Source organism: Phyllobates terribilis, unplaced genomic scaffold (assembly GCF_046119375.1).
Source record: "Phyllobates terribilis strain yellow unplaced genomic scaffold, ASM4611937v1 Scaffold_84__1_contigs__length_6523798, whole genome shotgun sequence".
Taxonomy (NCBI): Eukaryota; Metazoa; Chordata; class Amphibia; order Anura; family Dendrobatidae; genus Phyllobates; species Phyllobates terribilis.
Window position 1 is genome coordinate 1,246,066 of NW_027362844.1, and position 27,111 is coordinate 1,273,176.

Here is a 27,111-nt window from a genome sequence, read left to right on the forward strand (position 1 = left end):
AGGCTCTGAGCCTTTATATACCTGTGCACAGCAGCAGCCACCTTCAGTCTGCTGCTGGACAGCCAGCAGCAGCAGCAGGAGAGGTATGTAATCAGGAGCCCTCCTGCTAAGGGTAGACAGCTGCTCGTTCCACCCCACCCCCCGCCTTAATTGGTTCTCCTCCCTTCCAACGGTGTTGAGGCGGGTGGGAACAGCAGGGGGTGAAGGTGCTGTGTTTAAAGAGGTGGAGTTATGCAGATCTAAAACGCGTGGATTGCAGCAGCAGCAAGCCGAAAAGTGCAGGCATGTAAGGGATCTAGAGGTTGACAACATGTCTTCTTAACGGGAGTCCAGGAGCTCATCTCCACAAATGGACTTTTCAGGATCCTTGGGTGGCTCCGTAGTTTGAAACCAATTCTGGTTATCGCTTCTCGGCCTTTTGGCTAAGATCAAGTGTAGTATCTGTTCTTATCAGTTTAATATCTGATACGTCCCCTATCTGGGGACCATATATTAAATGGATTTTTAGAACAGGGAGATGGAAAAAGAGCTTGCTCTGTCCACTCCACGCATTGACCTGGTATTGCAGTATCTCCAGGACCGGTGCACCCCTTCTTTAATGCAGTTTCTAAAATCAGAAAGAATTGAATTCAATGTTTTTTGTTCATTTTGCTTGTTTGTCAGATTTTGGGATGGACTCTTTGGCTTTGCTTTTCTTCTCCTCATTGGATTTTTCATGTTCAAAGTTGCAGAAGCCAGATTACAAGCTCATTTTGGTTCAACTTCAGCAACTGTGCATTGCATTGCCATGTAATGTGATGCAATGCTATCTTTCTAGCTCTCCCTTTTTACTTCCTTTTGGATAAACAGACATATTAGGCAAGCATTTTGGAGCTTTCACCTAAATAACTACAGGTGGTGAGATAAGCTGCACAATATAATTGACCTTTCAGTATATTGTTGCACACACACCATCTATTTAGCAAATGCCCTTGTTATCAACAGCAGCCTTTTAAACTCACCTGAGCTAACAGGTATGTGCGCTGGTTACTCTGCTGCGCTTAAAATTTCTTTTTTGGTTTGCTACAATGCCTTTTCTGAAACGTTGTCTCCTTCTGCTGGAACACTGACTTCTTTCATTTAATGCCTGCAGACTATAAAAGAGAACCCAACCCAAAAAGTTTGGTTGATTAGTCTGTGGCATTCTGTTAAACTGTTGCTTATGGCGGTCTCTGTGAGCTTCTCAGCGACATTCAGCCAGCCAGGTATCCTGCCTGCAGTAGATGGAATGTGGCAATGGAACGCTGGCTGCGCGTGTCATAATAGGCTCTGAGCCTTTATATACCTGTGCACAGCAGCAGCCACCTTCAGTCTGCTGCTGGACAGCCAGCAGCAGCAGCAGCAGGAGAGGTATGTAATCAGGAGCCCTCCTGCTAAGGGTAGACAGCTGCTCGTTCCACCCCACCCCCCGCCTTAATTGGTTCTCCTCCCTTCCAACGGTGTTGAGGCGGGTGGGAACAGCAGGGGGTGAAGGTGCTGTGTTTAAAGAGGTGGAGTTATGCAGATCTAAAACGCGTGGATTGCAGCAGCAGCAAGCCGAAAAGTGCAGGCATGTAAGGGATCTAGAGGTTGACAACATGTCTTCTTAACGGGAGTCCAGGAGCTCATCTCCACAAATGGACTTTTCAGGATCCTTGGGTGGCTCCGTCGTTTGAAACCAATTCTGGTTATCGCTTCTCGGCCTTTTGGCTAAGATCAAGTGTAGTATCTGTTCTTATCAGTTTAATATCTGATACGTCCCCTATCTGGGGACCATATATTAAATGGATTTTTAGAACAGGGAGATGGAAAAAGAGCTTGCTCTGTCCACTCCACGCATTGACCTGGTATTGCAGTATCTCCAGGACCGGTGCACCCCTTCTTTAATGCAGTTTCTAAAATCAGAAAGAATTGAATTCAATGTTTTTTGTTCATTTTGCTTGTTTGTCGGATTTTGGGATGGACTCTTTGGCTTTGCTTTTCTTCTCCTCATTGGATTTTTCATGTTCAAAGTTGCAGAAGCCAGATTACAAGCTCATTTTGGTTCAACTTCAGCAACTGTGCATTGCATTGCCATGTAATGTGATGCAATGCTATCTTTCTAGCTCTCCCTTTTTACTTCCTTTTGGATAAACAGACATATTAGGCAAGCATTTTGGAGCTTTCACCTAAATAACTACAGGTGGTGAGATAAGCTGCACAATATAATTGACCTTTCAGTATATTGTTGCACACACACCATCTATTTAGCAAATGCCCTTGTTATCAACAGCAGCCTTTTAAACTCACCTGAGCTAACAGGTATGTGCGCTGGTTACTCTGCTGCGCTTAAAATTTCTTTTTTGGTTTGCTACAATGCCTTTTCTGAAACGTTGTCTCCTTCTGCTGGAACACTGACTTCTTTCATTTAATGCCTGCAGACTATAAAAGAGAACCCAACCCAAAAAGTTTGGTTGATTAGTCTGTGGCATTCTGTTAAACTGTTGCTTATGGCGGTCTCTGTGAGCTTCTCAGCGACATTCAGCCAGCCAGGTATCCTGCCTGCAGTAGATGGAATGTGGCAATGGAACGCTGGCTGCGCATGTCATAATAGGCTCTGAGCCTTTATATACCTGTGCACAGCAGCAGCCACCTTCAGTCTGCTGCTGGACAGCCAGCAGCAGCAGCAGCAGGAGAGGTATGTAATCAGGAGCCCTCCTGCTAAGGGTAAACAGCTGCTCGTTCCACCCCACCCCCCGCCTTAATTGGTTCTCCTCCCTTCCAACGGTGTTGAGGCGGGTGGGAACAGCAGGGGGTGAAGGTGCTGTGTTTAAAGAGGTGGAGTTATGCAGATCTAAAACGCGTGGATTGCAGCAGCAGCAAGCCGAAAAGTGCAGGCATGTAAGGGATCTAGAGGTTGACAACATGTCTTCTTAACGGGAGTCCAGGAGCTCATCTCCACAAATGGACTTTTCAGGATCCTTGGGTGGCTCCGTAGTTTGAAACCAATTCTGGTTATCGCTTCTCGGCCTTTTGGCTAAGATCAAGTGTAGTATCTGTTCTTATCAGTTTAATATCTGATACGTCCCCTATCTGGGGACCATATATTAAATGGATTTTTAGAACAGGGAGATGGAAAAAGAGCTTGCTCTGTCCACTCCACGCATTGACCTGGTATTGCAGTATCTCCAGGACCGGTGCACCCCTTCTTTAATGAAGTTTCTAAAATCAGAAAGAATTGAATTCAATGTTTTTTGTTCATTTTGCTTGTTTGTCGGATTTTGGGATGGACTCTTTGGCTTTGCTTTTCTTCTCCTCATTGGATTTTTCATGTTCAAAGTTGCAGAAGCCAGATTACAAGCTCATTTTGGTTCAACTTCAGCAACTGTGCATTGCATTGCCATGTAATGTGATGCAATGCTATCTTTCTAGCTCTCCCTTTTTACTTCCTTTTGGATAAACAGACATATTAGGCAAGCATTTTGGAGCTTTCACCTAAATAACTACAGGTGGTGAGATAAGCTGCACAATATAATTGACCTTTCAGTATATTGTTGCACACACACCATCTATTTAGCAAATGCCCTTGTTATCAACAGCAGCCTTTTAAACTCACCTGAGCTAACAGGTATGTGCGCTGGTTACTCTGCTGCGCTTAAAATTTCTTTTTTGGTTTGCTACAATGCCTTTTCTGAAACGTTGTCTCCTTCTGCTGGAACACTGACTTCTTTCATTTAATGCCTGCAGACTATAAAAGAGAACCCAACCCAAAAAGTTTGGTTGATTAGTCTGTGGCATTCTGTTAAACTGTTGCTTATGGCGGTCTCTGTGAGCTTCTCAGCGACATTCAGCCAGCCAGGTATCCTGCCTGCAGTAGATGGAATGTGGCAATGGAACGCTGGCTGCGCGTGTCATAATAGGCTCTGAGCCTTTATATACCTGTGCACAGCAGCAGCCACCTTCAGTCTGCTGCTGGACAGCCAGCAGCAGCAGCAGCAGGAGAGGTATGTAATCAGGAGCCCTCCTGCTAAGGGTAGACAGCTGCTCGTTCCACCCCACCCCCCGCCTTAATTGGTTCTCCTCCCTTCCAACGGTGTTGAGGCGGGTGGGAACAGCAGGGGGTGAAGGTGCTGTGTTTAAAGAGGTGGAGTTATGCAGATCTAAAACGCGTGGATTGCAGCAGCAGCAAGCCGAAAAGTGCAGGCATGTAAGGGATCTAGAGGTTGACAATATGTCTTCTTAACGGGAGTCCAGGAGCTCATCTCCACAAATGGACTTTTCAGGATCCTTGGGTGGCTCCGTAGTTTGAAACCAATTCTGGTTATCGCTTCCCGGCCTTTTGGCTAAGATCAAGTGTAGTATCTGTTCTTATCAGTTTAATATCTGATACGTCCCCTATCTGGGGACCATATATTAAATGGATTTTTAGAACAGGGAGATGGAAAAAGAGCTTGCTCTGTCCACTCCACGCATTGACCTGGTATTGCAGTATCTCCAGGACCGGTGCACCCCTTCTTTAATGCAGTTTCTAAAATCAGAAAGAATTGAATTCAATGTTTTTTGTTCATTTTGCTTGTTTGTCGGATTTTGGGATGGACTCTTTGGCTTTGCTTTTCTTCTCCTCATTGGATTTTTCATGTTCAAAGTTGCAGAAGCCAGATTACAAGCTCATTTTGGTTCAACTTCAGCAACTGTGCATTGCATTGCCATGTAATGTGATGCAATGCTATCTTTCTAGCTCTCCCTTTTTACTTCCTTTTGGATAAACAGACATATTAGGCAAGCATTTTGGAGCTTTCACCTAAATAACTACAGGTGGTGAGATAAGCTGCACAATATAATTGACCTTTCAGTATATTGTTGCACACACACCATCTATTTAGCAAATGCCCTTGTTATCAACAGCAGCCTTTTAAACTCACCTGAGCTAACAGGTATGTGCGCTGGTTACTCTGCTGCGCTTAAAATTTCTTTTTTGGTTTGCTACAATGCCTTTTCTGAAACGTTGTCTCCTTCTGCTGGAACACTGACTTCTTTCATTTAATGCCTGCAGACTATAAAAGAGAACCCAACCCAAAAAGTTTGGTTGATTAGTCTGTGGCATTCTGTTAAACTGTTGCTTATGGCGGTCTCTGTGAGCTTCTCAGCGACATTCAGCCAGCCAGGTATCCTGCCTGCAGTAGATGGAATGTGGCAATGGAACGCTGGCTGCGCGTGTCATAATAGGCTCTGAGCATTTATATACCTGTGCACAGCAGCAGCCACCTTCAGTCTGCTGCTGGACAGCCAGCAGCAGCAGCAGCAGGAGAGGTATATAATCAGGAGCCCTCCTGCTAAGGGTAGACAGCTGCTCGTTCCACCCCACCCCCCGCCTTAATTGGTTCTCCTCCCTTCCAACGGTGTTGAGGCGGGTGGGAACAGCAGGGGGTGAAGGTGCTGTGTTTAAAGAGGTGGAGTTATGCAGTTCTAAAACGTGTGGATTGCAGCAGCAGCAAGCCGAAAAGTGCAGGCATGTAAGGGATCTAGAGGTTGACAACATGTCTTCTTAACGGGAGTCCAGGAGCTCATCTCCACAAATGGACTTTTCAGGATCCTTGGGTGGCTCCGTAGTTTGAAACCAATTCTGGTTATCGCTTCTCGGCCTTTTGGCACGATCTATCAGGTTTACCTGTGTGGTCTTGCCTGTGAGGTGCTCTTGGTACCCTTTCTCTCGGCCTGGGGGGATCGTTCCTTTTCGGAGGGACTTAACCCCCCTGCTGCTATTGGGAGGAAGGATTAGTCCGGGAGCAACGAGAAGGGATCCCATGAAGGCTTGCGCCTTTCAGAGAGAAGAGTCGGTACGTTCCTGAGTGAAGGATGCCGGCAACGCTCACATATTCATCGGGTGATGCCCGGATGCGGAACACCGTGAGGATTGAAGTTGGAGCAGGATCGAGGACGGAGAAGAATTTGTATTACATCTGCCATAGGATTCTGCTTGGAGTTCTGGAGTTTCGGCGGGAAGACATATTCTGCTTCCAGGACAATGAGTACAAGGGGACTTACACCATCACCTTCAAGAGCCAGGGATGCTGTCACCAACTCGTACAAAAGGTAAATGAGAAAAACTACTTGGATGAATTGGATGGACTAACCTTTTGTCTCTTGTATGCCTATGACGAGATCCCTATCGTGGTGCATTTCCCGAACCCCTTTGTGGAAGCTGCAGACATCTCGACCTACCTTATCCGTTATTGTGACGATCTGAGATACCTGGGCACTGTGAAGAACGCGGTAGGCTTCTGGTGCGGCAAGAGGAGGTACATGGCCCGTCTAAAGAGGGACCCAAGCGGAGTGGGAGGAATGCTACACCCTCCCTCAACATTTGTGATCGGTAAGAGCAGAGGCTACTTATTTTACCCTGGAATGCCGGTATGTTGCAGGAACTGTGGACAAATGGGTCATACCCAAACGTCCTGCACGGGCAGGAAAGTAGACCGCTGCAATAATTGCAGCTGTTACGGACATTTAATGAAGGACTGTCCCGTTGGGAGGAAATGCAATCTTTGTGGTGAGGCGGGGCACATGTTCCGAGGATGCCCCAACAGGACCAGGACCAGGACCTACGCAGAAGCTGCATCTTCTGCAGCTGAGCCGATGCGCCCGCCGGTCTTCACTGGCGGGCCGGCGTCGGAGGGCGGTTCGAAGGGCGAGAAGGCTGGGATGGAGCAGGGAGCCGGAGGCCCCTCTGGGGCGGCCCCTGCATCGAAGTCCCTTAACGATGGGCGGACCTCGCATGGACCGGAGCGGAGGGGTCCTCCTTCTGGGAGGGTATCCTCCTTGTCGATGGTTCCCGATACCGATCCTGTTGGGCTGGAGGGTGGTGCCCCTGTGCGGTTGGCTACAGGGGACCACGCAGCGATGGCCTCAGGATCTTCCAGGGCGATTAGCCAGCCAGATGAGGGGGCTTTGCTTCTAGGTGGCGAACATCAGGGAATCGGTGTTGGTGATCTTATCCTGATGGACCAGTCTCTCCCGCTGGAGGAGGTGGAGGAAGAGGAGGACTGTACCAGTGACCTGGTGGAGTCTGCCCCGAAAAAGAGACGGAATGTCGAAGCCCCAGCGTCTCCTGGAATGTGGCTGGGAACCGTGACCTACGAGGGGGCAACCGCCGGCTCACAGAATATCGAGTCGTTTGGGTCCTCTAGCCCGGATGTCCTGGAGCAATTTGACATACAGGGCTTTGAGTCAGGTGTCCTCATGGAAGATCCACCACCCTGACCTATGAATGCCGACATTAAGACTTGTCTCACTGAATGTGAGGTCATTAAAGAGCCCAGTTCGTAGGGCTGCTCTATTCAAGTATTTAGAAACCGCTGACTTTGACATTTGTTTATTACAGGAATGCGGGATACAACATGCACTAAATTATAATGACATCAAGACAGATTGGAGACTGGGGCCCTCCATCTGGTCTGGCTCCAATGACAACAAGTCAGCGGGGGTGGGCTTCCTCTGTCGTGGGAGAAATATTACTGTAAATGCTGTCACAGAAATAGTACCAGGCAGAGTGGTTTTAGTGCATTTTAAATTTAATGGTTTTACCCTACGTGTAATGAATATTTATGCTCCCCCTGATAAGCAAGAGAGAATTAATTTATTTGGGATATTGCCATTGTACTGTACTGGGTCATCTCCCCTGATCGTAGGGGGTGATTTTAATTGTCTTTGTGCTAGTGAACAACGAGCGGGGGGTGACCCTTTACGCAAATTGGATAAGTCATGTCATCTATTGAAAGATTTTATAACTGATTTTAAATTATGCGATGCGTGGAGGTCACTCCTGCCGACGGACCCTGGTTATACGTGGTCCGGAAGAGGGGTGTCCTCCAGGATCGATTTTATTTTCCTATCAGATGATTTTAACCCTGTAAAATGTGTTTTAACATCAAATATATTTTCTGACCATAAGGGCTTGGAGGTGCACCTAGAATACCGGGATGAACAGAGGGTCAACAGGGGCCTCTGGCGTCTAAGTACTTACCTGCTGGAGGACCCTCTGATTCGACAAGACTTTGGTAAAGCCTATCAAGCCTGGCGGCGACAAAAACCTTCTGATGCCCCTATGGTAACCTGGTGGGAAAATTTGAAAAAAAAAGTCAGAATGTTTTTTATAAAAGCAGGGAGACGTAAAGCTAGAGAGAAAAAAAGATGTTTTAGTGATCTTAACACCAAACTACAAACACTTTTTAAATTCAAAGAGCTAGGGGTGGAGGTGGGAGATGATATTGCTAGCCTAAAAACTGAAATCCAGAACTGCATAGACACAAAGGGGAAAGAGATTATTTTTAACTCTAGAGTGCAGCACTTGGAGGAGGGGGAGAAGTGCTCTCGCTTCTTCTTCAAAAAAGTCATGGATAAAAGAGAAGTGATCACAAATCTAGAGGGTGAAACATCTATGCAGGGAATGTTGAATGCTACTTTTAACTTTTATAAGCATCTTTTTAGTAAAAAGTGTATAGATGAGTCCTTTTTATCTGATGCTCTTAATGATCTCGATTTTAAGTTAAATTTTACAGACCAGGAGTTTTTAGAACGCGATATTGTTTTAGAGGAATTATTTTATGTTTTTAAAAGTTTCTCTAAGGGCAAAGCACCTGGGTGTGATGGACTACCTGTAGAGTTTTATCTTACTTTTTGGGACATTTTAAAAGAGGACCTTTTTATGCTTTTTAAAGAAGTTTTTATTTCTGAACAGTTGCCATTTTCGTGGAGGAGAGGAGTGGTGTCTTTGATATATAAAAAAGGTGATCGCAGTGCTCTAGCGAATTGGAGACCCATAACTCTCCTAAACGTTGATTACAAGGTACTTGCTAAGGTGGTTGCAAACCGGCTCAGGAATGTCATTGCCAAACTAATCCAGCCTGAGCAGGTTTGTAGTGTACCAGGCAGAAGTATTTCAGAGGTTTTAAACGTATTAAGGGATGTAATTTGGTATTCCAGAGACCGGGGTCAAAATGTAGCCCTTTTAGCCCTAGATTTTGAAAAAGCTTTCGATAGAGTCTCTCATAGATTTCTTTTTAGAGTTTTAAAAAGAATGGGTATCCCTAATATGCTTTTAAATTGTATTAAGATTTTATATAAAAATTGTTTTAGTCAAATTTCTCTTAATGGCTTTTTAACAGATGGAGTTCCCCTTGAGTCCGGAGTGAAGCAGGGATGCCCCTTGTCGCCCATCCTGTTCATCTGCGCCATGGAGCCCCTGCTGAGCGCAATAAGAAAAGACAAAGTGATTAGAGGGGTTCCTGTTCCTGGCGGAGGTGGCAGTGATGTGAGAGTCTTTGGCTACATGGATGACGTGACGGTTGTGTGCGTGGACCCTGCTTCCCTCCGGAGGGCGGTGTTGCGCATTGATTTTTTTTCCCAGGCATCCGGTTTTAAACTTAATTTAAATAAATCTGAATGTCTGACTTTGGGATCCTGGGACACCGCCCAACTCCCGCAGCTCACTATAAAACGAGACAATGTAAAAATTCTTGGAGTTGTTTTTAACGAGGAGAATGTGGGAACTCAAAGCTGGGAGAATGTCATAGAAAAAATGTCAAAGAAAATATCATTTTGGGGTTTGAGGTCCCTAACAATGGAGGGGAAAATTTTAATTATAAAATCAGTGTTGTTACCCCTCATACTGTATATAGCTATGGTGTACCCCCCCTCTGATGTTTTAATTAAAAAAATGACTAGGATGATCTTTATGTTTTTATGGAACTCCAAAATGGAAAAATTAAGGCGAGAAATAATGAGGAAGAATAAAATGAACGGCGGAAGGGATGTCCCCGACTTACATATTTATTTGTATTTAAATTATTTCTGCTTTTGTTTCAAACATTTTAATGGTAATAGTGCGCTAAGTTATTTTTTAAAATATACTTGTGGGATGATTTTTAAAAGATGGTTTAAGTTGTCGTTGAATTCCCCTGTTTTACTATGCCCCCCCAAACACCAAGCAATCTTAGAAAAGACTGTTCGATTTTATAGCCTTGGTGATTTTAATATGGACATTTTTAAAGACCGCAAGAAGCTTTTATCTTTTCTGAGGAGGAATGAAGATGTGACCCCCATAGTAAATTTCTCAGAAGAGAGGTCGAAGCAAGTTTGGAAGAATGTCTTCGGGAAATTCTTAGCAAATGGACATAAGGATATCGCATGGATGGTGGTCCACCAGTGCCTCCCCACCAGAGAGTTTCAACACAGGAGAGGCCTGGTGGCCAGAGCAAAATGCCCCAGAGACTCATGTGTTAATGACGAAACCACCTTGCACCTTATGTGGAATTGCCCATTTGCACAGGAACTTTGGCACAAAGTTGGGATTCTTTTAAAATGGACTTGCGGTTTAAGAGATTTTAACCATGAATATGTTTTATATGGCCTTTTTAAATGTCCGACCCCTCAACAGTATTGTATATGTTGGTGTATGATTAACTGTTTTAAAGACGCCCTTTGGAAGGCACGCAATATTTTACTTTTTAAACGTGATGCTATTTCTGTGAAGGATTGTCTTAAAATTGCTTTTAGCCAGATGTATATTTATTACTTGAGGGATGTCAAATGTATTGGGAGAAGGGATGCCAATCGTATATGGGGTTTTTATGGGTGGAATTCTGTGTTTTAATAATGTACTGTTTGTGTTGTTGTTTTTGATTGTAAACCATCTTTTACGCACTTAATAAAATATGTTGAAACCTGATCTGTTCTTATCAGTTTAATATCTGATACGTCCCCTATCTGGGGACCATATATTAAATGGATTTTTAGAACAGGGAGATGGAAAAAGAGCTTGCTCTGTCCACTCCACGCATTGACCTGGTATTGCAGTATCTCCAGGACCGGTGCACCCCTTCTTTAATGCAGTTTCTAAAATCAGAAAGAATTGAATTCAATGTTTTTTGTTCATTTTGCTTGTTTGTCGGATTTTGGGATGGACTCTTTGGCTTTGCTTTTCTTCTCCTCATTGGATTTTTCATGTTCAAAGTTGCAGAAGCCAGATTACAAGCTCATTTTGGTTCAACTTCAGCAACTGTGCATTGCATTGCCATGTAATGTGATGCAATGCTATCTTTCTAGCTCTCCCTTTTTACTTCCTTTTGGATAAACAGACATATTAGGCAAGCATTTTGGAGCTTTCACCTAAATAACTACAGGTGGTGAGATAAGCTGCACAATATAATTGACCTTTCAGTATATTGTTGCACACACACCATCTATTTAGCAAATGCCCTTGTTATCAACAGCAGCCTTTTAAACTCACCTGAGCTAACAGGTATGTGCGCTGGTTACTCTGCTGCGCTTAAAATTTCTTTTTTGGTTTGCTACAATGCCTTTTCTGAAACGTTGTCTCCTTCTGCTGGAACACTGACTTCTTTCATTTAATGCCTGCAGACTATAAAAGAGAACCCAACCCAAAAAGTTTGGTTGATTAGTCTGTGGCATTCTGTTAAACTGTTGCTTATGGCGGTCTCTGTGAGCTTCTCAGCGACATTCAGCCAGCCAGGTATCCTGCCTGCAGTAGATGGAATGTGGCAATGGAACGCTGGCTGCGCGTGTCATAATAGGCTCTGAGCCTTTATATACCTGTGCACAGCAGCAGCCACCTTCAGTCTGCTGCTGGACAGCCAGCAGCAGCAGCAGCAGGAGAGGTATGTAATCAGGAGCCCTCCTGCTAAGGGTAGACAGCTGCTCGTTCCACCCCACCCCCCGCCTTAATTGGTTCTCCTCCCTTCCAACGGTGTTGAGGCGGGTGGGAACAGCAGGGGGTGAAGGTGCTGTGTTTAAAGAGGTGGAGTTATGCAGATCTAAAACGCGTGGATTGCAGCAGCAGCAAGCCGAAAAGTGCAGGCATGTAAGGGATCTAGAGGTTGACAACATGTCTTCTTAACGGGAGTCCAGGAGCTCATCTCCACAAATGGACTTTTCAGGATCCTTGGGTGGCTCCGTAGTTTGAAACCAATTCTGGTTATCGCTTCCCGGCCTTTTGGCTAAGATCAAGTGTAGTATCTGTTCTTATCAGTTTAATATCTGATACGTCCCCTATCTGGGGACCATATATTAAATGGATTTTTAGAACAGGGAGATGGAAAAAGAGCTTGCTCTGTCCACTCCACGCATTGACCTGGTATTGCAGTATCTCCAGGACCGGTGCACCCCTTCTTTAATGCAGTTTCTAAAATCAGAAAGAATTGAATTCAATGTTTTTTGTTCATTTTGCTTGTTTGTCGGATTTTGGGATGGACTCTTTGGCTTTGCTTTTCTTCTCCTCATTGGATTTTTCATGTTCAAAGTTGCAGAAGCCAGATTACAAGCTCATTTTGGTTCAACTTCAGCAACTGTGCATTGCATTGCCATGTAATGTGATGCAATGCTATCTTTCTAGCTCTCCCTTTTTACTTCCTTTTGGATAAACAGACATATTAGGCAAGCATTTTGGAGCTTTCACCTAAATAACTACAGGTGGTGAGATAAGCTGCACAATATAATTGACCTTTCAGTATATTGTTGCACACACACCATCTATTTAGCAAATGCCCTTGTTATCAACAGCAGCCTTTTAAACTCACCTGAGCTAACAGGTATGTGCGCTGGTTACTCTGCTGCGCTTAAAATTTCTTTTTTGGTTTGCTACAATGCCTTTTCTGAAACGTTGTCTCCTTCTGCTGGAACACTGACTTCTTTCATTTAATGCCTGCAGACTATAAAAGAGAACCCAACCCAAAAAGTTTGGTTGATTAGTCTGTGGCATTCTGTTAAACTGTTGCTTATGGCGGTCTCTGTGAGCTTCTCAGCGACATTCAGCCAGCCAGGTATCCTGCCTGCAGTAGATAGAATGTGGCAATGGAACGCTGGCTGCGCGTGTCATAATAGGCTCTGAGCATTTATATACCTGTGCACAGCAGCAGCCACCTTCAGTCTGCTGCTGGACAGCCAGCAGCAGCAGCAGCAGGAGAGGTATATAATCAGGAGCCCTCCTGCTAAGGGTAGACAGCTGCTCGTTCCACCCCACCCCCCGCCTTAATTGGTTCTCCTCCCTTCCAACGGTGTTGAGGCGGGTGGGAACAGCAGGGGGTGAAGGTGCTGTGTTTAAAGAGGTGGAGTTATGCAGATCTAAAACGTGTGGATTGCAGCAGCAGCAAGCCGAAAAGTGCAGGCATGTAAGGGATCTAGAGGTTGACAACATGTCTTCTTAACGGGAGTCCAGGAGCTCATCTCCACAAATGGACTTTTCAGGATCCTTGGGTGGCTCCGTAGTTTGAAACCAATTCTGGTTATTGCTTCCCGGCCTTTTGGCTAAGATCAAGTGTAGTATCTGTTCTTATCAGTTTAATATCTGATACGTCCCCTATCTGGGGACCATATATTAAATGGATTTTTAGAACAGGGAGATGGAAAAAGAGCTTGCTCTGTCCACTCCACGCATTGACCTGGTATTGCAGTATCTCCAGGACCGGTGCACCCCTTCTTTAATGCAGTTTCTAAAATCAGAAAGAATTGAATTCAATGTTTTTTGTTCATTTTGCTTGTTTGTCGGATTTTGGGATGGACTCTTTGGCTTTGCTTTTCTTCTCCTCATTGGATTTTTCATGTTCAAAGTTGCAGAAGCCAGATTACAAGCTCATTTTGGTTCAACTTCAGCAACTGTGCATTGCATTGCCATGTAATGTGATGCAATGCTATCTTTCTAGCTCTCCCTTTTTACTTCCTTTTGGATAAACAGACATATTAGGCAAGCATTTTGGAGCTTTCACCTAAATAACTACAGGTGGTGAGATAAGCTGCACAATATAATTGACCTTTCAGTATATTGTTGCACACACACCATCTATTTAGCAAATGCCCTTGTTATCAACAGCAGCCTTTTAAACTCGCCTGAGCTAACAGGTATGTGCGCTGGTTACTCTGCTGCGCTTAAAATTTCTTTTTTGGTTTGCTACAATGCCTTTTCTGAAACGTTGTCTCCTTCTGCTGGAACACTGACTTCTTTCATTTAATGCCTGCAGACTATAAAAGAGAACCCAACCCAAAAAGTTTGGTTGATTAGTCTGTGGCATTCTGTTAAACTGTTGCTTATGGCGGTCTCTGTGAGCTTCTCAGCGACATTCAGCCAGCCAGGTATCCTGCCTGCAGTAGATGGAATGTGGCAATGGAACGCTGGCTGCGCGTGTCATAATAGGCTCTGAGCATTTATATACCTGTGCACAGCAGCAGCCACCTTCAGTCTGCTGCTGGACAGCCAGCAGCAGCAGCAGCAGGAGAGGTATATAATCAGGAGCCCTCCTGCTAAGGGTAGACAGCTGCTCGTTCCACCCCACCCCCCGCCTTAATTGGTTCTCCTCCCTTCCAACGGTGTTGAGGCGGGTGGGAACAGCAGGGGGTGAAGGTGCTGTGTTTAAAGAGGTGGAGTTATGCAGATCTAAAACGTGTGGATTGCAGCAGCAGCAAGCCGAAAAGTGCAGGCATGTAAGGGATCTAGAGGTTGACAACATGTCTTCTTAACGGGAGTCCAGGAGCTCATCTCCACAAATGGACTTTTCAGGATCCTTGGGTGGCTCCGTAGTTTGAAACCAATTCTGGTTATCGCTTCCCGGCCTTTTGGCTAAGATCAAGTGTAGTATCTGTTCTTATCAGTTTAATATCTGATACGTCCCCTATCTGGGGACCATATATTAAATGGATTTTTAGAACAGGGAGATGGAAAAAGAGCTTGCTCTGTCCACTCCACGCATTGACCTGGTATTGCAGTATCTCCAGGACCGGTGCACCCCTTCTTTAATGCAGTTTCTAAAATCAGAAAGAATTGAATTCAATGTTTTTTGTTCATTTTGCTTGTTTGTCGGATTTTGGGATGGACTCTTTGGCTTTGCTTTTCTTCTCCTCATTGGATTTTTCATGTTCAAAGTTGCAGAAGCCAGATTACAAGCTCATTTTGGTTCAACTTCAGCAACTGTGCATTGCATTGCCATGTAATGTGATGCAATGCTATCTTTCTAGCTCTCCCTTTTTACTTCCTTTTGGATAAACAGACATATTAGGCAAGCATTTTGGAGCTTTCACCTAAATAACTACAGGTGGTGAGATAAGCTGCACAATATAATTGACCTTTCAGTATATTGTTGCACACACACCATCTATTTAGCAAATGCCCTTGTTATCAACAGCAGCCTTTTAAACTCACCTGAGCTAACAGGTATGTGCGCTGGTTACTCTGCTGCGCTTAAAATTTCTTTTTTGGTTTGCTACAATGCCTTTTCTGAAACGTTGTCTCCTTCTGCTGGAACACTGACTTCTTTCATTTAATGCCTGCAGACTATAAAAGAGAACCCAACCCAAAAAGTTTGGTTGATTAGTCTGTGGCATTCTGTTAAACTGTTGCTTATGGCGGTCTCTGTGAGCTTCTCAGCGACATTCAGCCAGCCAGGTATCCTGCCTGCAGTAGATGGAATGTGGCAATGGAACGCTGGCTGCGCGTGTCATAATAGGCTCTGAGCCTTTATATACCTGTGCACAGCAGCAGCCACCTTCAGTCTGCTGCTGGACAGCCAGCAGCAGCAGCAGCAGGAGAGGTATGTAATCAGGAGCCCTCCTGCTAAGGGTAGACAGCTGCTCGTTCCACCCCACCCCCCGCCTTAATTGGTTCTCCTCCCTTCCAACGGTGTTGAGGCGGGTGGGAACAGCAGGGGGTGAAGGTGCTGTGTTTAAAGAGGTGGAGTTATGCAGATCTAAAACGCGTGGATTGCAGCAGCAGCAAGCCGAAAAGTGCAGGCATGTAAGGGATCTAGAGGTTGACAACATGTCTTCTTAACGGGAGTCCAGGAGCTCATCTCCACAAATGGACTTTTCAGGATCCTTGGGTGGCTCCGTAGTTTGAAACCAATTCTGGTTATCGCTTCCCGGCCTTTTGGCTAAGATCAAGTGTAGTATCTGTTCTTATCAGTTTAATATCTGATACGTCCCCTATCTGGGGACCATATATTAAATGGATTTTTAGAACAGGGAGATGGAAAAAGAGCTTGCTCTGTCCACTCCACGCATTGACCTGGTATTGCAGTATCTCCAGGACCGGTGCACCCCTTCTTTAATGCAGTTTCTAAAATCAGAAAGAATTGAATTCAATGTTTTTTGTTCATTTTGCTTGTTTGTCGGATTTTGGGATGGACTCTTTGGCTTTGCTTTTCTTCTCCTCATTGGATTTTTCATGTTCAAAGTTGCAGAAGCCAGATTACAAGCTCATTTTGGTTCAACTTCAGCAACTGTGCATTGCATTGCCATGTAATGTGATGCAATGCTATCTTTCTAGCTCTCCCTTTTTACTTCCTTTTGGATAAACAGACATATTAGGCAAGCATTTTGGAGCTTTCACCTAAATAACTACAGGTGGTGAGATAAGCTGCACAATATAATTGACCTTTCAGTATATTGTTGCACACACACCATCTATTTAGCAAATGCCCTTGTTATCAACAGCAGCCTTTTAAACTCACCTGAGCTAACAGGTATGTGCGCTGGTTACTCTGCTGCGCTTAAAATTTCTTTTTTGGTTTGCTACAATGCCTTTTCTGAAACGTTGTCTCCTTCTGCTGGAACACTGACTTCTTTCATTTAATGCCTGCAGACTATAAAAGAGAACCCAACCCAAAAAGTTTGGTTGATTAGTCTGTGGCATTCTGTTAAACTGTTGCTTATGGCGGTCTCTGTGAGCTTCTCAGCGACATTCAGCCAGCCAGGTATCCTGCCTGCAGTAGATGGAATGTGGCAATGGAACGCTGGCTGCGCGTGTCATAATAGGCTCTGAGCATTTATATACCTGTGCACAGCAGCAGCCACCTTCAGTCTGCTGCTGGACAGCCAGCAGCAGCAGCAGCAGGAGAGGTATATAATCAGGAGCCCTCCTGCTAAGGGTAGACAGCTGCTCGTTCCACCCCACCCCCCGCCTTAATTGGTTCTCCTCCCTTCCAACGGTGTTGAGGCGGGTGGGAACAGCAGGGGGTGAAGGTGCTGTGTTTAAAGAGGTGGAGTTATGCAGATCTAAAACGTGTGGATTGCAGCAGCAGCAAGCCGAAAAGTGCAGGCATGTAAGGGATCTAGAGGTTGACAACATGTCTTCTTAACGGGAGTCCAGGAGCTCATCTCCACAAATGGACTTTTCAGGATCCTTGGGTGGCTCCGTAGTTTGAAACCAATTCTGGTTATCGCTTCTCGGCCTTTTGGCTAAGATCAAGTGTAGTATCTGTTCTTATCAGTTTAATATCTGATACGTCCCCTATCTGGGGACCATATATTAAATGGATTTTTAGAACAGGGAGATGGAAAAAGAGCTTGCTCTGTCCACTCCACGCATTGACCTGGTATTGCAGTATCTCCAGGACCGGTGCACCCCTTCTTTAATGCAGTTTCTAAAATCAGAAAGAATTGAATTCAATGTTTTTTGTTCATTTTGCTTGTTTGTCGGATTTTGGGATGGACTCTTTGGCTTCGCTTTTCTTCTCCTCATTGGATTTTTCATGTTCAAAGTTGCAGAAGCCAGATTACAAGCTCATTTTGGTTCAACTTCAACAACTGTGCATTGCATTGCCATGTAATGTGATGCAATGCTATCTTTCTAGCTCTCCCTTTTTACTTCCTTTTGGATAAACAGACATATTAGGCAAGCATTTTGGAGCTTTCACCTAAATAACTACAGGTGGTGAGATAAGCTGCACAATATAATTGACCTTTCAGTATATTGTTGCACACACACCATCTATTTAGCAAATGCCCTTGTTATCAACAGCAGCCTTTTAAACTCACCAGAGCTAACAGGTATGTGCGCTGGTTACTCTGCTGCGCTTAAAATTTCTTTTTTGGTTTGCTACAATGCCTTTTCTGAAACGTTGTCTCCTTCTGCTGGAACACTGACTTCTTTCATTTAATGCCTGCAGACTATAAAAGAGAACCCAACCCAAAAAGTTTGGTTGATTAGTCTGTGGCATTCTGTTAAACTGTTGCTTATGGCGGTCTCTGTGAGCTTCTCAGCGACATTCAGCCAGCCAGGTATCCTGCCTGCAGTAGATGGAATGTGGCAATGGAACGCTGGCTGCGCGTGTCATAATAGGCTCTGAGCCTTTATATACCTGTGCACAGCAGCAGCCACCTTCAGTCTGCTGCTGGACAGCCAGCAGCAGCAGCAGGAGAGGTATGTAATCAGGAGCCCTCCTGCTAGGGGTAGACAGCTGCTCGTTCCACCCCACCCCCCGCCTTAATTGGTTCTCCTCCCTTCCAACGGTGTTGAGGCGGGTGGGAACAGCAGGGGGTGAACTTGCTGTGTTTAAAGAGGTGGAGTTATGCAGATCTAAAACGCGTGGATTGCAGCAGCAGCAAGCCGAAAAGTGCAGGCATGTAAGGGATCTAGAGGTTGACAACATGTCTTCTTAACGGGAGTCCAGGAGCTCATCTCCACAAATGGACTTTTCAGGATCCTTGGGTGGCTCCGTAGTTTGAAACCAATTCTGGTTATCGCTTCTCGGCCTTTTGGCTAAGATCAAGTGTAGTATCTGTTCTTATCAGTTTAATATCTGATACGTCCCCTATCTGGGGACCATATATTAAATGGATTTTTAGAACAGGGAGATGGAAAAAGAGCTTGCTCTGTCCACTCCACGCATTGACCTGGTATTGCAGTATCTCCAGGACCGGTGCACCCCTTCTTTAATGCAGTTTCTAAAATCAGAAAGAATTGAATTCAATGTTTTTTGTTCATTTTGCTTGTTTGTCGGATTTTGGGATGGACTCTTTGGCTTTGCTTTTCTTCTCCTCATTGGATTTTTCATGTTCAAAGTTGCAGAAGCCAGATTACAAGCTCATTTTGGTTCAACTTCAGCAACTGTGCATTGCATTGCCATGTAATGTGATGCAATGCTATCTTTCTAGCTCTCCCTTTTTACTTCCTTTTGGATAAACAGACATATTAGGCAAGCATTTTGGAGCTTTCACCTAAATAACTACAGGTGGTGAGATAAGCTGCACAATATAATTGACCTTTCAGTATATTGTTGCACACACACCATCTATTTAGCAAATGCCCTTGTTATCAACAGCAGCCTTTTAAACTCACCTGAGCTAGCAGGTATGTGCGCTGGTTGCTCTGCTGCGCTTAAAATTTCTTTTTTGGTTTGCTACAATGCCTTTTCTGAAACGTTGTCTCCTTCTGCTGGAACACTGACTTCTTTCATTTAATGCCTGCAGACTATAAAAGAGAACCCAACCCAAAAAGTTTGGTTGATTAGTCTGTGGCATTCTGTTAAACTGTTGCTTATGGCGGTCTCTGTGAGCTTCTCAGCGACATTCAGCCAGCCAGGTATCCTGCCTGCAGTAGATGGAATGTGGCAATGGAACGCTGGCTGCGCGTGTCATAATAGGCTCTGAGCCTTTATATACCTGTGCACAGCAGCAGCCACCTTCAGTCTGCTGCTGGACAGCCAGCAGCAGCAGCAGGAGAGGTATGTAATCAGGAGCCCTCCTGCTAAGGGTAGACAGCTGCTCGTTCCACCCCACCCCCCGCCTTAATTGGTTCTCCTCCCTTCCAACGGTGTTGAGGCGGGTGGGAACAGCAGGGGGTGAAGGTGCTGTGTTTAAAGAGGTGGAGTTATGCAGATCTAAAACGCGTGGATTGCAGCAGCAGCAAGCCGAAAAGTGCAGGCATGTAAGGGATCTAGAGGTTGACAACATGTCTTCTTAAGGGGAGTCCAGGAGCTCATCTCCACAAATGGACTTTTCAGGATCCTTGGGTGGCTCCGTAGTTTGAAACCAATTCTGGTTATCGCTTCTCGGCCTTTTGGCTAAGATCAAGTGCAGTGATCTACCGGTTGCTGCCTTGGTCTTGGCTGAGAGGTGCCTTGGGTACCCGGCTCCTTGGCCTCGGGGGATCGCTGCATGTAGCAATGCGGCTTCACCCCCTTGCTGCTTTTGGGGAGCCGGATTAGTCCCGGGGCAACGAGGGGCGATCAGCCTGCCTGCTTTTTTTAAGTAGGCGAGGAGGATTTTTGCCACCTTTGGTGTGAAGATATGGACGGGAGAAGCCCAAATATGCTGACCTGTGAAGAGGTCCCAGTTTTTGCAAGATTGAAGAATGCAGTGCGGTTTATTTTTTTGGATCCAGAGAAGAAGAAGTCTGGCTTGTTTTTTTTGGTAGAGAAGATTTTGTTTGGACTATTGGAAGTTCAAATGGAACAAGTTTTGTCTATGTTGGAGTTCCCGAAGAGAGGGATATATGATGTTATTTTTTGTTCAGAAGATATCTTTTCTGACTTTTGGAAGAGAATGGATCTAGTGAAGGAAGATTCGATACTTGAAGGTGTTTTTTTTGTGTCGCATTTTCCTAGGAAGGAAAGGCTAATAGTAATAAGGATGTATAGTCCTTTCATATTGGAAGAAGAGATCATGACCTTTTTATCCCGGTACTGTGAGAAAGTGAGTTCTGCTGGCAAAATGTTTAACCGATATGGTTTTTGGACCACGAGGTGGAGGTTCCTGGTCAAGTTCAAGGAAAGTTCGGATGGTGTTGTGGTACTCCCACCAAGTAGATTCAAAATCGGGACAGTTAATGGAGATATGTTCTTTACAGGTATGCCGAAGTTTTGTAGGCGTTGTAAACAGTATGGCCATGAAAAGGATTCCTGTACATTACAGTGGTGTGCCAAGTGTGAAGAAGTGGGACATAAGGCAGAGAATTGTGAAAAAAGTAAGAAATGTAATCTATGTGGTGGCAGTGGTCATTTATATGATTGCTGTCCTGTCAATAAAAGGGAGGAGAAGTCAGTTGACAAGGAAGATGGAAAAGAAGAAGAGTCTGAAGCTGCCCCCCATGATGAAACGGAAGAGAACATATCTCAAAAGAAGGAGGAACAAATAAGAGATATAAGAAAAGAAGGTGATCATATGGAAGAAGATACTGAGAGTGATATCACAGACGTTGAGATTGAAAATACTAGCTTGGAAGAAGAAGTGGAGGTGGATAGGGAGTCAGAAGATCAGGAGGAAAGTGAGTCCTCCAGTCAGGATGAAAAGGAAGGTGCTGTAAGTAATATGGAAGAGGAGGAGGAGGGTGAAGAAACTAGTGAAGAAGAAAGAGAGGATGTCGCATGTGAAGCCAGAGAAGAAATTGAAGGAGTTTTGTCATCTGGGAAGGACTCTAGTAAAGCAAAGGATGTTTCAGAAAAAAATATGAGGGAGATGGAGGAGAGACAAGAAGTGTTGAAAATGCTAAAGAGTTGTGAAGGGGGGAGTCAGGCTAGTCTAAGGCGCAAAGTGTGGAATAACATTTATAGCGATATGCATCGTTTTTTTTCAACTTACAGAATACCTCAGTCGTTGGCTAAAGAGGTAGAAGAAGCTTGGGATGGTCGGTTTCTGGATGGAAGGCTTTTGAATGCCTTGGCAGCATATGGCCTGAAGAGAGGAATGTTGCCTTAAATCGTAATGGTAAAGATTGTAATGTTGTGATGTAAAGAATATGGAATAACTGTATTGTGATAATATAAACGTATATATATAAAATAAGATTGGAAAAATGGATATATGACCCACAATGATGGATAACAACCTAATACCATTTGGAAATCATTGCAAAGCATGAAATGGTAAATATGGGACTTGTAATCTGAGTGGAAAAAAAAAAAAAAAAAAAAAAAAAAATCTGTTCTTATCAGTTTAATATCTGATACGTCCCCTATCTGGGGACCATATATTAAATGGATTTTTAGAACAGGGAGATGGAAAAAGAGCTTGCTCTGTCCACTCCACGCATTGACCTGGTATTGCAGTATCTCCAGGACCGGTGCACCCCTTCTTTAATGCAGTTTCTAAAATCAGAAAGAATTGAATTCAATGTTTTTTGTTCATTTTGCTTGTTTGTCGGATTTTGGGATGGACTCTTTGGCTTTGCTTTTCTTCTCCTCATTGGATTTTTCATGTTCAAAGTTGCAGAAGCCAGATTACAAGCTCATTTTGGTTCAACTTCAGCAACTGTGCATTGCATTGCCATGTAATGTGATGCAATGCTATCTTTCTAGCTCTCCCTTTTTACTTCCTTTTGGATAAACAGACATATTAGGCAAGCATTTTGGAGCTTTCACCTAAATAACTACAGGTGGTGAGATAAGCTGCACAATATAATTGACCTTTCAGTATATTGTTGCACACACACCATCTATTTAGCAAATGCCCTTGTTATCAACAGCAGCCTTTTAAACTCACCTGAGCTAACAGGTATGTGCGCTGGTTACTCTGCTGCGCTTAAAATTTCTTTTTTGGTTTGCTACAATGCCTTTTCTGAAACGTTGTCTCCTTCTGCTGGAACACTGACTTCTTTCATTTAATGCCTGCAGACTATAAAAGAGAACCCAACCCAAAAAGTTTGGTTGATTAGTCTGTGGCATTCTGTTAAACTGTTGCTTATGGCGGTCTCTGTGAGCTTCTCAGCGACATTCAGCCAGCCAGGTATCCTGCCTGCAGTAGATGGAATGTGGCAATGGAACGCTGGCTGCGCGTGTCATAATAGGCTCTGAGCCTTTATATACCTGTGCACAGCAGCAGCCACCTTCAGTCTGCTGCTGGACAGCCAGCAGCAGCAGCAGCAGGAGAGGTATGTAATCAGGAGCCCTCCTGCTAAGGGTAGACAGCTGCTCGTTCCACCCCACCCCCCGCCTTAATTGGTTCTCCTCCCTTCCAACGGTGTTGAGGCGGGTGGGAACAGCAGGGGGTGAAGGTGCTGTGTTTAAAGAGGTGGAGTTATGCAGATCTAAAACGCGTGGATTGCAGCAGCAGCAAGCCGAAAAGTGCAGGCATGTAAGGGATCTAGAGGTTGACAACATGTCTTCTTAACGGGAGTCCAGGAGCTCATCTCCACAAATGGACTTTTCAGGATCCTTGGGTGGCTCCCTAGTTTGAAACCAATTCTGGTTATCGCTTCTCGGCCTTTTGGCTAAGATCAAGTGTAGTATCTGTTCTTATCAGTTTAATATCTGATACATCCCCTATCTGGGGACCATATATTAAATGGATTTTTAGAACAGGGAGATGGAAAAAGAGCTTGCTCTGTCCACTCCACGCATTGACCTGGTATTGCAGTATCTCCAGGACCGGTGCACCCCTTCTTTAATGCAGTTTCTAAAATCAGAAAGAATTGAATTCAATGTTTTTTGTTCATTTTGCTTGTTTGTCGGATTTTGGGATGGACTCTTTGGCTTTGCTTTTCTTCTCCTCATTGGATTTTTCATGTTCAAAGTTGCAGAAGCCAGATTACAAGCTCATTTTGGTTCAACTTCAGCAACTGTGCATTGCATTGCCATGTAATGTGATGCAATGCTATCTTTCTAGCTCTCCCTTTTTACTTCCTTTTGGATAAACAGACATATTAGGCAAGCATTTTGGAGCTTTCACCTAAATAACTACAGGTGGTGAGATAAGCTGCACAATATAATTGACCTTTCAGTATATTGTTGCACACACACCATCTATTTAGCAAATGCCCTTGTTATCAACAGCAGCCTTTTAAACTCACCTGAGCTAACAGGTATGTGCGCTGGTTACTCTGCTGCGCTTAAAATTTCTTTTTTGGTTTGCTACAATGCCTTTTCTGAAACGTTGTCTCCTTCTGCTGGAACACTGACTTCTTTCATTTAATGCCTGCAGACTATAAAAGAGAACCCAACCCAAAAAGTTTGGTTGATTAGTCTGTGGCATTCTGTTAAACTGTTGCTTATGGCGGTCTCTGTGAGCTTCTCAGCGACATTCAGCCAGCCAGGTATCCTGCCTGCAGTAGATGGAATGTGGCAATGGAACGCTGGCTGCGCATGTCATAATAGGCTCTAAGCCTTTATATACCTGTGCACAGCAGCAGCCACCTTCAGTCTGCTGCTGGACAGCCAGCAGCAGCAGCAGCAGGAGAGGTATGTAATCAGGAGCCCTCCTGCTAAGGGTAGACAGCTGCTCGTTCCACCCCACCCCCGCCTTAATTGGTTCTCCTCCCTTCCAACGGTGTTGAGGCGGGTGGGAACAGCAGGGGGTGAAGGTGCTGTGTTTAAAGAGGTGGAGTTATGCAGATCTAAAACGCGTGGATTGCAGCAGCAGCAAGCCGAAAAGTGCAGGCATGTAAGGGATCTAGAGGTTGACAACATGTCTTCTTAACGGGAGTCCAGGAGCTCATCTCCACAAATGGACTTTTCAGGATCCTTGGGTGGCTCCGTAGTTTGAAACCAATTCTGGTTATCGCTTCTCGGCCTTTTGGCTAAGATCAAGTGTAGTATCTGTTCTTATCAGTTTAATATCTGATACGTCCCCTATCTGGGGACCATATATTAAATGGATTTTTAGAACAGGGAGATGGAAAAAGAGCTTGCTCTGTCCACTCCACGCATTGACCTGGTATTGCAGTATCTCCAGGACCGGTGCACCCCTTCTTTAATGCAGTTTCTAAAATCAGAAAGAATTGAATTCAATGTTTTTTGTTCATTTTGCTTGTTTGTCGGATTTTGGGATGGACTCTTTGGCTTTGCTTTTCTTCTCCTCATTGGATTTTTCATGTTCAAAGTTGCAGAAGCCAGATTACAAGCTCATTTTGGTTCAACTTCAGCAACTGTGCATTGCATTGCCATGTAATGTGATGCAATGCTATCTTTCTAGCTCTCCCTTTTTACTTCCTTTTGGATAAACAGACATATTAGGCAAGCATTTTGGAGCTTTCACCTAAATAACTACAGGTGGTGAGATAAGCTGCACAATATAATTGACCTTTCAGTATATTGTTGCACACACACCATCTATTTAGCAAATGCCCTTGTTATCAACAGCAGCCTTTTAAACTCACCTGAGCTAACAGGTATGTGCGCTGGTTACTCTGCTGCGCTTAAAATTTCTTTTTTGGTTTGCTACAATGCCTTTTCTGAAACGTTGTCTCCTTCTGCTGGAACACTGACTTCTTTCATTTAATGCCTGCAGACTATAAAAGAGAACCCAACCCAAAAAGTTTGGTTGATTAGTCTGTGGCATTCTGTTAAACTGTTGCTTATGGCGGTCTCTGTGAGCTTCTCAGCGACATTCAGCCAGCCAGGTATCCTGCCTGCAGTAGATGGAATGTGGCAATGGAACGCTGGCTGCGCGTGTCATAATAGGCTCTGAGCATTTATATACCTGTGCACAGCAGCAGCCACCTTCAGTCTGCTGCTGGACAGCCAGCAGCAGCAGCAGCAGGAGAGGTATGTAATCAGGAGCCCTCCTGCTAAGGGTAGACAGCTGCTCGTTCCACCCCACCCCCCGCCTTAATTGGTTCTCCTCCCTTCCAACGGTGTTGAGGCGGGTGGGAACAGCAGGGGGTGAAGGTGCTGTGTTTAAAGAGGTGGAGTTATGCAGATCTAAAACGCGTGGATTGCAGCAGCAGCAAGCCGAAAAGTGCAGGCATGTAAGGGATCTAGAGGTTGACAACATGTCTTCTTAACGGGAGTCCAGGAGCTCATCTCCACAAATGGACTTTTCAGGATCCTTGGGTGGCTCCGTAGTTTGAAACCAATTCTGGTTATTGCTTCTCGGCCTTTTGGCTAAGATCAAGTGCAGTGATCTAGCGGTTGCTGCCTTGGTCTTGACTGGGAGGTGCTTGGGGTACCCGGCTCCTTGGCCTGGGGGGATCGCTACACTCATCGGTGGAGCTAAACCCCCCTGCTGCTATTAGGGAGTCGGATTAGTCCCTGGGCAACGAGAGGCGATCACCTTGTCACCACACATAGCTGTGGGGGGCAACTGTCACCACACATAGCTGTGGTAGCAACATTTGGAGGATTAAAAGGAAAAACGGAAGGAAAACGGATTGTTGAGATGGAGTTTTGGAAAAAGAAGAGATGCTTACGTTTTTTTGTGAAACGGGAGACGGAAGAAACTTTTTTGGAAGAAAAATGGATTCTGGAAATTTTGAGGAAACATGAAGTTTTGGAGAAGGATATCTACTGTATGCAAGAAATAAAGCAAGGTAAAGTTTGTGATGTGACTCTAGTTTCTGAGGAAAAGTGCATTCATTTTTTCAAATGCTGGAGTGAAGAGGATTCTGGGAAAATTGGAGTAAGTTCATCATTCATGGGGAAACCGAAGAGTGTGATAATTTACATGGACAATCCGTTTGTGGAAATAGAGGAGATAATGTTTTTTTTGGAATCTAAATGTAAGATGGTAAAGTTTCAGAAATTATACAGGAACAAAGTTGGTATTTGGAACGGAAAGAGACGTTTTTTGGTGTGGACAACAGGAGAAGAAAATTTGCATAATGCGGTTAGAGCATGAGGAGGAAGAAAAGAAGTTAAGGGGTTTTGTTGGGAGGAAAGTAAAAGGGAAAAAGGGGATATTTAGTTTGGGAAACCGGGTGAAGTAATGTCAGTTGTGATTTGTTTGGAAACAGTTGAAACTGTAAAGGAATTGTTATGTTTAACTTTATATATATTAATTCAAATGAAAAAATATAAATATAATATCTAAACACGATGATGGAACTAAAATCTTGAGTTTAGTGATATATGATTTAAGATTATAAAACTTAATTTCTGAGTGTTTGGAAAAAAAAAAAAAAAAAAAAATCTGTTCTTATCAGTTTAATATCTGATACGTCCCCTATCTGGGGACCATATATTAAATGGATTTTTAGAACAGGGAGATGGAAAAAGAGCTTGCTCTGTCCACTCCACGCATTGACCTGGTATTGCAGTATCTCCAGGACCGGTGCACCCCTTCTTTAATGCAGTTTCTAAAATCAGAAAGAATTGAATTCAATGTTTTTTGTTCATTTTGCTTGTTTGTCAGATTTTGGGATGGACTCTTTGGCTTTGCTTTTCTTCTCCTCATTGGATTTTTCATGTTCAAAGTTGCAGAAGCCAGATTACAAGCTCATTTTGGTTCAACTTCAGCAACTGTGCATTGCATTGCCATGTAATGTGATGCAATGCTATCTTTCTAGCTCTCCCTTTTTACTTCCTTTTGGATAAACAGACATATTAGGCAAGCATTTTGGAGCTTTCACCTAAATAACTACAGGTGGTGAGATAAGCTGCACAATATAATTGACCTTTCAGT

General features: G+C 44.3%; 15 non-coding genes across 15 annotated transcripts; all 15 read left to right on the forward strand.

The window, feature by feature from the left end:
- The first annotated feature begins 402 nt into the window (after positions 1-402).
- On the forward strand, positions 403-593 carry LOC141197418 (U2 spliceosomal RNA). The gene has a single exon (XR_012269674.1). It is a non-coding gene; the product is annotated as a U2 spliceosomal RNA (small nuclear RNA).
- Positions 594-1,708: 1,115 nt separating this feature from the next.
- Positions 1,709-1,899, forward strand: LOC141197419 (U2 spliceosomal RNA). Its single transcript, XR_012269675.1, has one exon. It is a non-coding gene; the product is annotated as a U2 spliceosomal RNA (small nuclear RNA).
- A 1,115-nt stretch (positions 1,900-3,014) lies between these two features.
- Positions 3,015-3,205, forward strand: LOC141197420 (U2 spliceosomal RNA). Its single transcript, XR_012269676.1, has one exon. It is a non-coding gene; the product is annotated as a U2 spliceosomal RNA (small nuclear RNA).
- A 1,115-nt stretch (positions 3,206-4,320) lies between these two features.
- LOC141197519 (U2 spliceosomal RNA) lies at positions 4,321-4,511 on the forward strand. Its single transcript, XR_012269769.1, has one exon. It is a non-coding gene; the product is annotated as a U2 spliceosomal RNA (small nuclear RNA).
- Positions 4,512-10,686: 6,175 nt separating this feature from the next.
- On the forward strand, positions 10,687-10,876 carry LOC141197559 (U2 spliceosomal RNA). Its single transcript, XR_012269806.1, has one exon. It is a non-coding gene; the product is annotated as a U2 spliceosomal RNA (small nuclear RNA).
- Positions 10,877-11,991: 1,115 nt separating this feature from the next.
- LOC141197520 (U2 spliceosomal RNA) lies at positions 11,992-12,182 on the forward strand. The gene has a single exon (XR_012269770.1). It is a non-coding gene; the product is annotated as a U2 spliceosomal RNA (small nuclear RNA).
- A 1,115-nt stretch (positions 12,183-13,297) lies between these two features.
- On the forward strand, positions 13,298-13,488 carry LOC141197525 (U2 spliceosomal RNA). Its single transcript, XR_012269775.1, has one exon. It is a non-coding gene; the product is annotated as a U2 spliceosomal RNA (small nuclear RNA).
- Positions 13,489-14,603: 1,115 nt separating this feature from the next.
- Positions 14,604-14,794, forward strand: LOC141197521 (U2 spliceosomal RNA). Its single transcript, XR_012269771.1, has one exon. It is a non-coding gene; the product is annotated as a U2 spliceosomal RNA (small nuclear RNA).
- A 1,115-nt stretch (positions 14,795-15,909) lies between these two features.
- LOC141197522 (U2 spliceosomal RNA) lies at positions 15,910-16,100 on the forward strand. Its single transcript, XR_012269772.1, has one exon. It is a non-coding gene; the product is annotated as a U2 spliceosomal RNA (small nuclear RNA).
- Positions 16,101-17,215: 1,115 nt separating this feature from the next.
- On the forward strand, positions 17,216-17,406 carry LOC141197421 (U2 spliceosomal RNA). The gene has a single exon (XR_012269677.1). It is a non-coding gene; the product is annotated as a U2 spliceosomal RNA (small nuclear RNA).
- Positions 17,407-18,518: 1,112 nt separating this feature from the next.
- Positions 18,519-18,709, forward strand: LOC141197422 (U2 spliceosomal RNA). Its single transcript, XR_012269678.1, has one exon. It is a non-coding gene; the product is annotated as a U2 spliceosomal RNA (small nuclear RNA).
- A 2,950-nt stretch (positions 18,710-21,659) lies between these two features.
- Positions 21,660-21,849, forward strand: LOC141197580 (U2 spliceosomal RNA). Its single transcript, XR_012269819.1, has one exon. It is a non-coding gene; the product is annotated as a U2 spliceosomal RNA (small nuclear RNA).
- A 1,115-nt stretch (positions 21,850-22,964) lies between these two features.
- Positions 22,965-23,155, forward strand: LOC141197511 (U2 spliceosomal RNA). Its single transcript, XR_012269762.1, has one exon. It is a non-coding gene; the product is annotated as a U2 spliceosomal RNA (small nuclear RNA).
- A 1,114-nt stretch (positions 23,156-24,269) lies between these two features.
- LOC141197424 (U2 spliceosomal RNA) lies at positions 24,270-24,460 on the forward strand. Its single transcript, XR_012269680.1, has one exon. It is a non-coding gene; the product is annotated as a U2 spliceosomal RNA (small nuclear RNA).
- Positions 24,461-26,578: 2,118 nt separating this feature from the next.
- LOC141197564 (U2 spliceosomal RNA) lies at positions 26,579-26,771 on the forward strand. Its single transcript, XR_012269810.1, has one exon. It is a non-coding gene; the product is annotated as a U2 spliceosomal RNA (small nuclear RNA).
- Positions 26,772-27,111: the final 340 nt, after the last annotated feature.